This window comes from Camelus bactrianus, chromosome 2, assembly GCF_048773025.1.
Source record: "Camelus bactrianus isolate YW-2024 breed Bactrian camel chromosome 2, ASM4877302v1, whole genome shotgun sequence".
Taxonomy (NCBI): Eukaryota; Metazoa; Chordata; class Mammalia; order Artiodactyla; family Camelidae; genus Camelus; species Camelus bactrianus.
The window spans coordinates 75,009,894-75,024,710 of NC_133540.1; the positions used below are offsets into that span (position 1 = coordinate 75,009,894).

Sequence of the window (14,817 nt, forward strand, 5' to 3'; positions counted from 1 at the left end):
GCTTGTTGTAGACGTTATTGATGTTGTATGTCATAATTTTTGGTTGTATGACAATCATTGTAGAAATAAAGTATCAGCTGAAGTAAATAATACTTACCTCCAGAAAAAGTACAATCCCTACCTTCTACCAGGTTCTTAGAGTACATGTGTGAGGGTAAGGACTGGGTGTTCTGTAGTTCAGTTGAGCATGGCTTGGCTGCAGATTTAGTTAGACTCAATTTGTTGTTATTGTAAAATATTTTGAAGGCACAATGTAGACTTTCCTTCAGCAAGTCTTGGACTCTGAGCACTAAAGAGACTCGAACAAAATCTTTGTATTTTCCTAAACTACTTCCAGTTTTCCCAACTGTGAGTGGTCTTTCTTTGCATCACAGCCTGGCTGCCAGCCTTTTTTCTCTGGAGATGTTTTTTGTTTGATCATTTGCTTGATTTTTCTTCTGCCCTTTCCCTAGTTTTCTGGGCATTGGAAAATCTCCATCTGTCCTCCTACCATTACTGTAATCTTGGAGTGCTGCTCCAGTGTAGTCAGTGAAGATCTGAAGTGACTAAAGAGATTTTCAGTAGCTTTCTTGACTCAGGGATGACCTTCAAAGGGCCACTATTTTGCATTCAGAGAAGAGCAAGAACCAGGGGACCATCAGTGATCATCTCAAAGGCTGCTTGCTATAGTTAATTTCATTCAGTGAATTTAGTTTTCTTAGTATGGTAAGAAAACAAAGAAAAACAAAACAAAACAAAACAAAAAAAACATCAAAAACAAAAACCTATGGAGATTTTATGACTTATCTGGCTTGTTCATGTATTTATGATGGAAGTGCTGGTTTCTTATAAATTTAATTTCTACATCCTGACTAGTAGTAAAAGTCTTAACAAATAAGTCTTATTATAAGCCATGTGCATTTTAGTAGAAAAAATTATTTCTTAAAAATGTAAAATTTACCCACTTTTTATATAAATATGTAAAATTATATGTAGTGATTTATATATGAGTATAGTTTCATTGTTTTTCACAGTTGGTATCCTGTGGACATCAGTTCAGTAGAGGGGACCAGGGTCAGAGTGTAAGTTGCTAGTTGGGAGGAGATAGGCAGGGGACATGGGCAGCGCTGCCAACCTGAAGCCAATAAGTCAGAAGATGGGGTGTTGGGGAGAGAAGGGGGTTTGGGGGGAACAGCCAGTAGAGCGCTGGGACTGCCGACAAGCAGACTGGCTGCTCCTCATCCTGTGAGTTTCAGAGCCTTAGAGCATTGGGAGGCTTGGGGAAGATGTGGACAGTGTAGATGCCAGCTCCAGTTTCAGCTGGGATGGAGTTCAGGACAATGAGGAAGTCCCCACCCAAGGTGTCTTCAACCACTGAGAAATAAGCTTGGGAGAGAGGGCAATACTACTCAGGGTTTGGGTAGGGCACTTGGATAATATAGGCAAGGGGCGGGTGTGGTGGCATGAGAAGCTGTGGTGGAGGTGCAAGCCACAGAGGAACAGTGGGGTGGCAAGGGGCTGTGGCCTGGGGGTGGGGGACCCAGGCCTTTGGGCAGCCCTCTGAACTCCACAATGGTGGAGGCACCAGGCTCAGTGGGACTACTTCTTGGCCATAACCTCTTTACAGCACTTGTAGCTCAGCATGGCCCAGGAGGCTGTCTGTGCCCACAGCTTGTCCGTCTGGTGCATGAAGCCCCTCACCCAACTACCCAATCTCTGTCCAGGGCACACGGAAAAATCCCCACATTCTGGGTCCTCCGGTTCACCTCCATGTCATTTGCATGCACTGTAGTGATATAGTACTATGTTTATATACTATTTATATAGTAGAGGGGTTTTTGTTAGTAAAAAAATCTTTAGACCCCTGGATCATATATCTGCTTTGAAACAAACACTGCAGGTAAATAGAGCACTCTCCCTAGCATGTCCACATCAAACACAGAGTAGCCGTTTTCCACCTTCTTTTAAGGCTTAGCTCAATTCCCCATTTTAAAGATGCTTTCTTCTTTAGTGAATTATTTCTCTTTTCTGTTTTAAAGGACTATATGTATTTGTATTCATTTATCATGGTTTCTACTATATTACATCATACAGATTTATTTGTCTATCAGTTCCACTAGGTCTCTAGTAAAAGATGTGACATACAATAAATGCCCAAACATGTTTGTTGACTTATTTAATCCAGAGTGTTATTACATAACAGGTTTCTTTGGTAACCTCTTAGGAAATGTAATAAGAATCTTATTTTTGCATGATAATACATTTTTTGGTTTAAATGACTAATGATAATTTCAAGTAGAATAAAATGCTATGAATTGTACAATTAACATTTCTACCTTTTTCTCACATAAAAAATAGTTTTAATAGGTCTGGTGACTTTGGCTAGTGGTCACTATAATATAGAGGCTACTAGAAAATAAATGAAAACTGTATTTGAAATTAAGACAAATATTTTACTGAAATCCACAAAATTGAAAATTCAATAAGCAAAAGTAACAGAATATAGCTTCCTAAGAAACAGATGCAAGGATTATTTGCTGCAAGTTAAGGCTTCCTTTGCTGAATTCATTTGGTTGAAGTCCCAGTAAATCTGCCAACACAGCAGCCACTTCTCTTGATATTTACTCATATTCCCTAGGAATTTGGTTATGCTCAGAAAGTTTGGAGCCAGTTCTTCATGTTGAGATGCCAGTGCGTTGGCAGTCGAAACTGTGACGGGACTTCACAGAATCATTATTTATGGCATTTGATAATGTCTTTTTAAAAATGCCTGGATACTTCCTAAGTAGCCTCTTGTGACTTGACAGTATCAGTGTTTCCAACCATTCTCAGACAGCCAGTTCCTTTTGCTTTTAAGTTTAAGGAAAGAAGTTTTTTTTTTTCTTCTTATTTTGTATTACTTAGCTGTCAAACCTTGAACATAGAACTATCATGGAAGCAATACTGGTGTGAAAAATATTATAAAATATTAAATGATTGGTTTTTCATTTCTTATATCAACCATGCGTTTATTAAACATTCTATATTTATACTAAGAAGACATTAATAATTTTTTATTATCATGTTTTTATTATTTTTATATTTTTTACTATTATGTAATAAAAATAATTATTTTATTATTATTTTATTATTATTATTCAGACATTTTTTAATGCCTGAAACAACACAAATTTATTTTCTCACAGTTCTGTAGGATGAAAGATTAAGGTGCCATCAAAATTGGTTTCCAGTGAAACTTCTTTCTGGCTTGTGGATTGCCACCTTCTTGCGTGGCCTTTCCTCTGTGCATGCGTGGGGAGAGAGATCTCAGATTAAATTCTATTCTGTAGGATTTCAGTTCTATCATATTAGGACCTTTTCTATTTTTAAGACAATTTGTAAATAGTCCTGTAGATTAAGATTCAGGCTGAAGGAGAATACTCTGCCTTCAAAAGGCAGAAGAAATACTCACAAGTCAGGCAGGAAGTCCTAGCACTAATAGGTTTTCCTCCAGGCAAGATATTTTTACTCTCTTGTGATCCCTTTCTTAAAATATTTAAAGAATTCAAAACTCATTTTTCCTAGATTGGTCCTTGATAGCCCCAGAAGAGTAAAACCGAATCAATTTCTTATTTAAAAATCAATTTTATCTAATAAGTATTTATCAAGCACTTATGGAGTCAGGTCTTATGTTAAGACTTGAGAATTTTGCTGGGATAAAACGTGTGAAATCCTTGTCTTCATTGAGCTTAACTTCTCAAATAGGTGACAAATACTAACTAAACAATATTTATTCAATTAAAATTGAGAGAACTGCTGTGAAGGAGAACAAAGAGAACTATTCTAGGTGTTCTGGAAATACTTCTTTTTTATTGAAGTATGGTTGATTTAAAATGTGTTAGTTTCATGTGAACAGCAAATCGATTCTGTTACACTGGAGAGACTTCTTTAAGGAAGTTCCATTTAGGATCATTTTAGTACTATATTAGATTGCTATTGGCATAAACTCAGTCGTTGGAAACAACACAAATTTATCATCTTATAGTTCTGATGATCAGAAGTCCAAAATGATTCTCAGTGGGCTGAAATCAAGATTTTCAGGGATACACTCCTTCTGGGGGCAGAATTTGTTTCCTTGCCTTTTTCAGCTGTTAGAGGCACCCACATTCCTTTGTTTGTGGCTACCTTTCCCCAATTCAAAGGCAGCAACTATGGTTGTCACACTGTTCTCATGCTGCCGTCCCTGTGGTTCTCTCTCTTCTGCCACCCTCCCCTACTTTTAAGGTCTTCTGTGATTACACTGAACCCATCTAAAAAATCTGGGATCATCTGTACATATCAGGGTCAGCTGATTATCTTTACCTTATTTCCATTTGCAACTTTAGTTCTCATTTGCATGTAATCTAATATTCACAAGTTCTAGGGCTAGGATTTGGGCATCTTTGGGTGGCCATTATTCTTCTTACCACAAGTAATAACTTAAATGAGTAGGACTTAGCCCAGCAAAGGCAAGCAAGGAAGAAGTGCATTTCAGTCATAGGAAGCAACATGAGAGAAGGCTGTCATTTGGAATAGAGGGGTATGACCAGGACTAATGTGATCTACTCCTCTAGCAGGGAGTAAGGGTAGGAGTGAGGCGATCTATTGACCTCCTTACATAATGAGAATCAGTCTTTTGGTCAAAAAATACAATGAATCACGTTATTTAGAGGCCCTTAATCCCTGAAATTTCTAATGAAATGAGCATTTCCATCAGCATTAATTCTCAACAGTTGGTAGTGTATTTATTTAAAAACAGGACATAGACCCAATATCAGAATGACTAAGTCTAGTGGGGAAAGTTTTTATTCCCTGTTCTTAACACAAAGTCGGATAAACTTCATCTTTTAGTAATGTGGGCAATTTTTAGTGGGTTCTTTAGGTGGCCACATCAGAAAAAATTGCCTACATGAACACAATTTGAAGCTTTATCAGTATATTCTGCAATAATACGCCACTCATAGTTTCTTTTTATTTTCTTTCTGTTTTGCTAAATTTTTGAATTTTTGCATTGTCGTTGAACAAATTGAACTATGACTTGTGTTTCACAATTAACATAGCTGTTTTATGGACTATCATGTTTAATATATTAACAAATTTATCCTTTTCTCCTTCTGTAATATCATGAGACTGCGTTACTTGTGACAGTATTGCCTTATAACTTGGGATAATCCCAAAGGATCCCTTTCCGTATTTCCTGTTTGTCAACCCGCTCTCCCTCCTTCACCAATCAAGGCTTCCAGTATCAGGATTCCTCTCTTAAAGTTGTCTCTTATAGATGGAATATTTGTATCGCTCTCAAATGCATATGTGAAGCTCTAACCCCCATGTACATTGGTGCAGCCACTATGGAAAACAATATGGAGGTTTCTCAGAAAATTGAAACTATCTGATCTAGCAATTCCACTTCTGGGTATTCCACCCCCCCAAAAAAAATGAAACCACTGATTTGAAAAGATTAACGCAGCCTCATGTTCATTGCAGCATTATTTAAAATAGAAAACATATGGAAACAACCTATATATGTATACAATGGGATGTTATTCAGATGTAACAAAGAATGAAATCTTGCCGTTTGCAACAACATGGATGGAACTTGAGGGCATTATGTTCAGTAAAATAAGTCAGACAGCAAAAGATAAACATGATATGATCTTACTTATATGTGGAATCTAAAAACAAAACAAAATAAAACACACAAAACCCAACTGAGCTCATGGATATAGAGAACAGATTGGTAATTGCCAGGAGAAGAGAATGGAAAGTGGGCAAGATGGGTTAAGTGGGTCAAAAGGTACAAATTTCAAGTTAGGAAATGAGTAAGTCATGGGGATGTGATGTGCAGCATGGTGACCATAGTTAATGATGCTGTATTACACATTTGAAAGAAGCTAGGATAGTGGACCTTTGAAGTTCTCATTATAAGAAAAAAAATTGTAACTATGTATGGTGATGGATGTTAACTGGACTTATTGTAGTGTCCATTTTGCAGTATGTACATATATTAAGTCATTACATTGCACATCTGAAACTAATATAATGTTATGTCATTATACCTCAATAAAAAAGACCTAATATGAACAAGTAAAAGCAACAACTACCACCTATGCATTGTCTTCTTGTCTTCAATATATGCCTATGAAGTTAACAATACACATATTTTACTTCCAGAGCTTGAAGAATTTTAAGGCTCTTCACAAGCATAAATTTTCTTACATGACATGAGAATGAACCTTACATAAAATTTACATGACACTTGTCAAGCATTTAATTTAAAAAAAAACTGAGAATCTGTAATTTGACCTTCAGTAAACTAAGACTAAGTAGAAAATACTTTTCAATTGAGAATGAAGGGTAAGTGACTGGAGAGATGGAAAATAAGTCACCCAGAAAGTCTGAATTTCTGCAAAATTTCACAAAAGCTCTAATTTAGTCTAGGATTTTGAAGACATACTGGCATTTAAACAAATTTGGAATTTAGAAGCTATTAATCCTTGCCAAATATAAATATGTATTTCTTCTGCATCATAACTAACAAACTTTCTTTTTCTTTTTAAGCCCAGTAAAAACTTCATATTAATTATATGAAACACAATTTCTACTAATAAAAATGAATTATAAGCCTTGAAAAGAATGTCACTTGTTCAATTTACATGACTCTTTCATTTTTAATCAGAGCTTCAACTCAAATGGTTCTTTTTTTTCATAGACACTGAATAAAGGAATTGTTAGAAATTGACCTTGGTAATTAGGTTCTAAAGATAAAAAACTTTAGTGGTGTCAAGATGACAGAATTGAATGATTAACAAAGGAAAAGCAAAGTCTGTATGAAGTTATCATACTTGAAATTTTTCTCATTTATAAGCATGTCACTTCACCATTAAATAAGGATTATTGTTGAGAAAAATAGGATGTTATGTGATTTTTCTTCCTTTTAACGTGGTCAAAGATAATCATATATCCTGCAAGTAGGGAGCATTTGTATATTCAAAACTGAGTCAAGGAGGTGAAAAAAGATGAGGATGTTAATCAGGAGAAGAAAGACATAGGCACAAAGTGTTACCAAATGCAAATAAAAATGGGGACGAATCACATTTGCATATAATTTTAACTGAATACTACTTATCAAATATCTAGAATGTTTTATGATTTTTAAAAAGATAATAGACAAATCTAGTTACAAAGTGTATAATCAGTTAATACTCAAACTGTGTACAACACTTTAAAGATAAAGGACACTCAGTGCTGGCCTTGAGGATCAGCCATTTTAAGTCATTCAAACTGACAGTATACTCAACTTTGTTACTATAGGAATCCCCTTTATAGAAGGTCTGAATCTTATTCATGGAAATCTCAAGGGGAATAAGAGCAGGAAGAACTGTAACAAAGATTTTCAGAACCAAAGACAATATGAGGGCCCATCATACAAAGTGTTGTGACTCTTCTTCTAGATGCTTCCTAAAGTATACTTCTGTACCAAAAGTTCAGAGCCATGTTGGCACTCTCTGGAGAAGCTGCAGTATTTAGCTAATAATCATGAACAGTCATTATTTGTAAATGTGGTCAATTCTAAATTGTATTCCCACCCTTTCTGGATCAGCCAGTTCTCATTTTTCCCCCCTAAACGAGCCATTTCTGTCTCTGCACTTTCCACTCTCACTCAAGAATAAATTACTTTCACTCTAGACTGAGAAGTCTCAGAATGTGCCAAGATCATCCTAGAGTTGGGTGGGAGAGTAGGTGCTCCACAGGGAAATCCGTGTGATTCTGCATGTGGTAGAGACAAAACCAAACAACATTATTAAATAATAGGTTAATTACAGAATTTCTAGAAGAGAATCCTGTGGGTGATTATCTTCCCTGATGGACTTACTTGGTTGTGGAAATGAGCCCTACTGAATAGGGCTTGGAACCTCAATGGTAGGTCAAAGAGAAACCAAACTCCTCTGGAAAAAATGAAAATGGGTTTTGGGGACTGAAATAAGGAATTCTAGGAAGATTAATGTGGGAGTTCTGATAGAGACAGAGGGGCTATAGGAACATGGCAAATGACCAAATCTTGCACAGAAGAAAACTGCAATGACAATTTCTCTTAAGGGAATAATACCCAAGGTACTTTAACGAACATTGTTTAAAACACTAAACAAGCCTTTTCCCTAATCCAAGTGCCCAATATATATGATCTAAAAGTAGAGAAATAGTGAGATTGAGTAGTATGTGGAAATTCAGTGCAACTCTTCCCATCTATCTCAATTTTAGTCTTTGCTCATGTGTCTTCATTCAGTAGAATGACTAAAATGCAATGCATGACTACATTGAGGTAACACCTCACACTAGTCAGAATGGCCAAATGGCCATCATCCAAAAGCCTACAAATAATAACTGCAGGAGAGGATATGGAGAAAAACGGAACCCACCTACACTATTGGTGGGAATGGAAATTGGTGCAGCCACTATGGAGAGCAGTATGGAGGTTCCTTGAAAAACTAAAAATAGAATTACCTTATGATCCAGCAATCCCACTCCTGGACATACATCCCAGAAAAGAAAAAAACACTCTAATTTGAAAGATACACATACCCCAATGTTCATATTCATAACAGCATTGTTTACAATAGCCAAGACATGGAAGCAACCTAAATGTCTGTTGATGGATGAATGAATAAAGAAGATTTGTTTATTTTCCCCATTTACTTATTCATTCAATCATTTATTCCCATCAATATGAACTCATGGTTATTTATTTTATACTTCAGATTATGATCCAATACTATTTGTGTGTGTGTGTGTGTGTGTGTGTGCATGTGTGTGGCTCAAATTGTTTTATATTTGGCAGTTGGAAGCTCTTTCATTTGGTACCAAGTCCTTTGACATCCCTCTACCATTGTTTGTGTTTTATAATTGTAATTTGTTACAGTTTTGCCCACTCTTACTCCCCTTGAGATTTCCATGAATAAGATTCAGACCTTCTATAAAGGGGATTCCTATAGTAACAAAGTTGAGTATACTGTCAGTTTGAATGACTTAAAATGGCTGATCCTCAAGGCCAGCACTGAGTGTCCTTTATCTTTAAAGTGTTGTACACAGTTTGAGTTTTAACAGATTTTATACTTTGTAACTAGATTTGTCTATTATCTTTTTAAAAATCGTAAAACATTCTAGATATTTGATAAGTAGTGTTCAGTTAAAATTATATGCAAATGTGATTCTTCCCCATTTTTATTTGCATTTGGTAACACTTTGTGCCTATGTCTTTCTTCTCCTGATTAACATCCTCATCTTTTTTCTCCTCCTCGACTCAATTTTGAATATACAAATGCTCCCTACTTCCAGGATATATGATTATCTATGACCACGTTAAAAGGAAGAAAAATCACATAACATCCTATTTTTCTCAACAATAATTCTTATTTAGTGGTAAAGTGATATGCTCATAAATGAGAAATAATGTCATATGCAGCAACATGGATGACCTAGCGATTACCATACTAAGTCAAGTAAGTCCAATAGAGAAAGACAAACATCATATGGTATCACTAATGTGTGGAATCTAAAAAAACGAATTTATTTACAAAACAGAAATAGACTAACACACATAAAAAAAAACAAACTTATGGTTACCAAAAGGGAAAAGTGCATAGGGATATGTTGGAAATTTGAGATTAACAGATAGACACTACTATATATAAAGTGGATAAAAACAAGTGCCTACTGTATAGCACAGGAAACAATATTCAATATTAAAATAACCTATGATGGGAAAAGGATCTGAAATAAATATATATATAAATAAATATATATATATATACACACACACACACACATACACATATATGAATCACTTTGCTATACACCAGAAACTAACACAACATTGTAAGTCTTCACTATATACTTCAATAGAAAAAAAATCCAATAAACGGATAATACCAATTACTGTTGAAGAGTTAGAACAGCAGGAACTCCCATTCATTACTGGTAGAAATGCATAATTGCATTCTCACTTTGGAAGACAGTTTGGCAGTTTTCAAAAGAGCTAAACAGAGCCCTAGTATACAATCCCAACAGTTGCACTTCTGTGTATTTACTCAACTTGAAACTATGTCCACACAAAAACTGGCATGCAAATGATTATAATATCTTTATTCCTAATCACCCCAAACTAGAAGCAACCAAGATGTCACTCAGATAAATGTATAAACAAACTGTGATACAGTCATACAATGGAATAATATCCAGTTTTAAAAAAGAATGCATTAACAAGCCGTTCAAAGACATGAATGAATTTTAAATGCATATGGTCAAAAGAAAGAAGCCAGTATGAAAATGCTACAAACTGTGTTATTCCATTTATATGACATCCTGGAAAAGGCAAAACTATAGAAAATTTAAACAGATCAGTGATTGTCTGGAGTCTAGAGTGAGGAAAGTTTAAATGGGTGAAACACAGAAGAATTTCAGGGCTGTGAGACTACTTTGTATGATAGTGTTAACTGTGAACATATGGCACAATTCATGAACCTAGGTACTCATAGAACTTGACAGCTCAGAATAAATCCTATTGTACATAAGTTAAAAACATAAGATGGAGGGCATGAATCCTATAATAGAATGCTATCTGTGACAAAAGAATATAGCTGTATTACAGATATAAGAAACGACCTCATATTGGGGTTGGAAGCAAAAGCTGCTGACCTGTGTAACTTTGGAAGTGAGTGGAATCTTTTAGTCTTACAGCTTAGAAAAATATACATAACTCTGTACTGTAGTTGATAAAGTTGTTTTACATAGAGGTACAGATTTACAGTTCTGAAACCACTGTATATGTATCCTGAAATTCAGCAATTATGTAAATGAATAGTGGGTGGTAGGGCTTCTCACTCTCAGATTGAAAGGGTACATACCAGCAAGGAGAGGAGGCTAGAATGATCCATGACATAAAGGACTCAGCTGGAAACAGCAGTATGAACTCATGTTTACCTTTGCATAAATACAGATATTACATAGAGAAATAATTACAGATACGTGTACATGCATGAGCTAATATATGCATATATATTCCCTTGCTTAGTCAGCTGAGAACATCTAGAGGCAACAACACCCCAATAGCAGTGAGTACACTGAGTATCCAGACCTTGGTTTCTAATACCATTACCAATGAAAGGAACTAGGGGTACTTGGAGAACAGTTGATTTAATAACTACTGGGGCAGGGGATATACAAGATGAGCCTGAAGCATTCTACAGTACCTGAAATTAAGGTAGCACTAAAAAAATTAACACTTGTAAAACACAAACAATGGTAGAGGGATGTCAAGGGACTTGGTACCAAATGAAAGAGCTTCCAATTGCCAAATATAAAATAATTTGAGCCACACACATGCACAAATAGTATTGGATCATAACCTGAAGTATAAAATAAATATCCATGAGTTCATATTGATGGGAATAAATGATTGAATGAATAAGTAAATGGGGAAAAATAAACAAATCTCCTGAGCAGAATTTCAAATAATGTATGTAGATAATCTACCCTCCAGGAGGTGGAGTGGAACTCCCCACCTCCCCACACTGTAAGGGTAGGCTGCACAGAGTGACTGTCTTCCAAAGACTACAGTATGGAAAAGAAGAAAATAGTAACTTTACAATGGAGAAATCTGACAAATTCTATCTTAACTCAGGTGATCAAGTTTAACATTAACAGTGAAAAGTCATGTTGACAATATGTACTTTTGATAAAATGCAATGAAGATGACATTTGACCTCTGTGGTTTTCCTCCCTCCTTCCATAACACTAGGCCTAATTATAAGAAAAATCCCAATTGAGGAGTATTCTAAAAAACACCTGAACAATACATCTTAAAATTGTCAAAGTCATCAAAAATAGGGCAAGTCTGAGAAACTGTCATAGTCAAGAGTAGCCTAAGGTGACATGATGACAAAATGTAATGTGATATCCTGCATGGGATCTTGAAACAGAAAAAGGATATTAGGTACAAACTAAGGAAATGTGAATAACATATGGCCTTTAATTAGTAATAATGTATCAGTATTGGTTTGTTAATTATGACCAATGCGCCATACTAATGTAAGATGTTGACAAGAGGGTAAACTGGGTGTGGACAATATGGAAGCTTTTGTGCTATCTTTGTGACTTTTCTATACATCTGAAACTGTTCTAAAATCCAAAGTATATAAAATATTTAAAGTTTAATCCTTAAAATTGAAAATTACATTTCTTATAGTACAGTTCTGGATACAGGAACTTGAATAAATATATAAGCTTCTGATAAAAGCTAAGAAAAAATACTTCTTACTGACAGAAGGCTGACTATAATAAATCATGTAATTAAAAGAAGAATGTGAACAAGGTGTAAATTTCTGAATATAATTCAAAAAGAAAGGATGACAGTACATTCTGTTCAATCCTATATCCTAGCAGCATTGAGGAAGAAATCTTATTATCTAGCATCTATTAATCAGCTTGGTGGGAAATGTATACCACAAAACATTAGAGTGATGAAGATTTTCTTAAAAGACATCAAGGTAAAATTAGTATTTTATTTCACTGCTTGGAGGAAATAACATTTAGCTTTAATTGTCATTATCATCAATGGCAAGTCTTGTTTGATTTTGTTAACAATTTATTTTGTTAGAATTTTAGTTGTTTTTAAAGTATCCTAAAGAGAAAGATCCATCTTTAGGGAGAAGCCATTTGAGATAGAAATATATGTGACAATACAGTCATAATATCACAGGTGGGAAACATGTTGATTTAAAATATGAATAGAAACTATGCCATAACTTTCAAGCATTTTAGATATCATAATCATTAATTCTTATGTGTTCTGTTTCTTATGCTGCTTTTTATCTCAAATTTAGTTGGATTATTCACTTTGGAATACATTCTTAATCAAATGTATATATGATCAGTACAGTTGTTAGCAACCTGATTATCACTGGCTAAAACTCTGTGTTCTTGATCGGTTACTATTTTTATAAAAATGTTTAAGATAATATATTATGCAGTTTAGCAAAATGGAAAGGTAGGGTCCCCTTACCAAACCCATACCTACTCAACAGGCTGGAAGGCAGAATGATTTTGTAATAATCAACATTTGTGAGATTTCTTACTACATATCATGGTGGAAGGAATGTTCATAGAAGAATATAGTCTGGTAGGAAGCAAGGTGACTTTGTAAAAAATATCAACATTTTAAAAATAGCATCTCCAAGACTCTATTTACTGAAATGCCTATATTTTACCGCTGTTTTCACATCAACAGCAATGGGTAAACATATATAATTGTAATGATCTAAAAAGATACGACTTTCTTAGACATTGTGATTATTTCTGTGATTACAACATGGCAACTCAATATATAAAAACACATCTGTTGTTTCTAATTATACCTGTTCCTGAACATTTCCATCATGCTAATTTCAGTTACTGAGTGGAATAATTGAATTTGCCTTTCCTTTAATTTCCTATTTGTTTAAGCAAACACCTGGGGAATTCTGCCTATAGGAAGAAATATAATAAGATGATTCAAAGATACAGCTTACAACAAAAACATATTGTTTTCATTTTTTGCTGCTATTTATATAAAGTTCAAAATTCTCATTTCTTTTTCCCGAGTTAAAACTGTTTTATCCTCTTTTGCTAGATACTATTGTTGGGGAATAAAAATGAACACTGCAATTTGAAAGAGTTACTCGGAAAATGACTTTGATTAAATTTTATAATAAGTAGAAACTGAAAAAAAATATTCAGAACAAACTAGTTTTTCCTATTCTTGGAATTCGAGTAAACTCAATGCCTCAGTGAATCATATTATCAATCAACCATGATAGAGCTTCCTATATTCATCATGTTAAGCATTATAGATAATGTGAATTTTGCTGTTGCAGAAGATATATTGTAATTGAGGAGACATGTCTAACATAGAATTAAACATACATGACAGTTAATACTATTATCAATAATAATCAAATACATCATATAATCTATATGTTATTAATTTTCATGAGAGAGTTAAAAAAGATTAGACCAGAGATACAAAGCTTTAAGAAAGGGGTGAATTCATCTGTGAGTCTAACAGAATAAATAAAGAGTCTAACAGAATAAATAAGACTTTCCTGAAGAGTGAAACATACATTTCAAAAAAATGAAGAGCTGAAAGGCAAAGAGCGTGGTCAGATATGACTAAGAAGCTGGTCAACTTCTCTTTTATTTGGAGCTCTGAATCAATGATACTGACAAGGACTTAAAAATCTTTCACAGATATGTACTAGGAGACCAAGTTATTCTGATACATGAGTATAATTATGAAAAAAAGTAAACAAAAATCACATCTATGCCTAGTAAAATTTTTAACTTTACCTAAAGCAGGTGATAGGAAGAGCTGCTTACCTAATAAGCAAGGGCATGTCAATTTTCTTGACCCATTTCACATATTCCCTCTCATTCTCTAAAAATGTCTCCTCCTTTTTACTTCATGATTAATTGTCAGGGTGACTGAGTAGATCTTTCCTGAGCAATATAAATGTCATTGACTTCATGAGCTTCTCTTGAAACATGTTCGGTACCTCTTCTTAGAAGCTAAAAATCTTAGATTTTAATATTGTCACAGCCAGAGAATAATAAACTATCTTCCAGAACAGCAACGGGGTCAAACTTGTTGGGAATAGATTTCTAAAATTAAATTACACATGGCAATTGGTATTTTGCTGTATACATTGGCCTATCAGTAAAAAGTTATTAGAATATGCCACAGTTAGTCTATTTTCATCTATATAAATCCTTTGATGAAACAAAAAGTAT

The 14,817-nt window shown here is 34.5% G+C and overlaps 1 pseudogene; it reads left to right on the top strand.

The window, feature by feature from the left end:
• Positions 1 to 1,096: 1,096 nt before the first annotated feature.
• The window catches only part of LOC105078896 (retinoic acid receptor RXR-gamma pseudogene), a 63,061-nt pseudogene continuing 49,340 nt past the window's right edge, over positions 1,097 to 14,817 (top strand).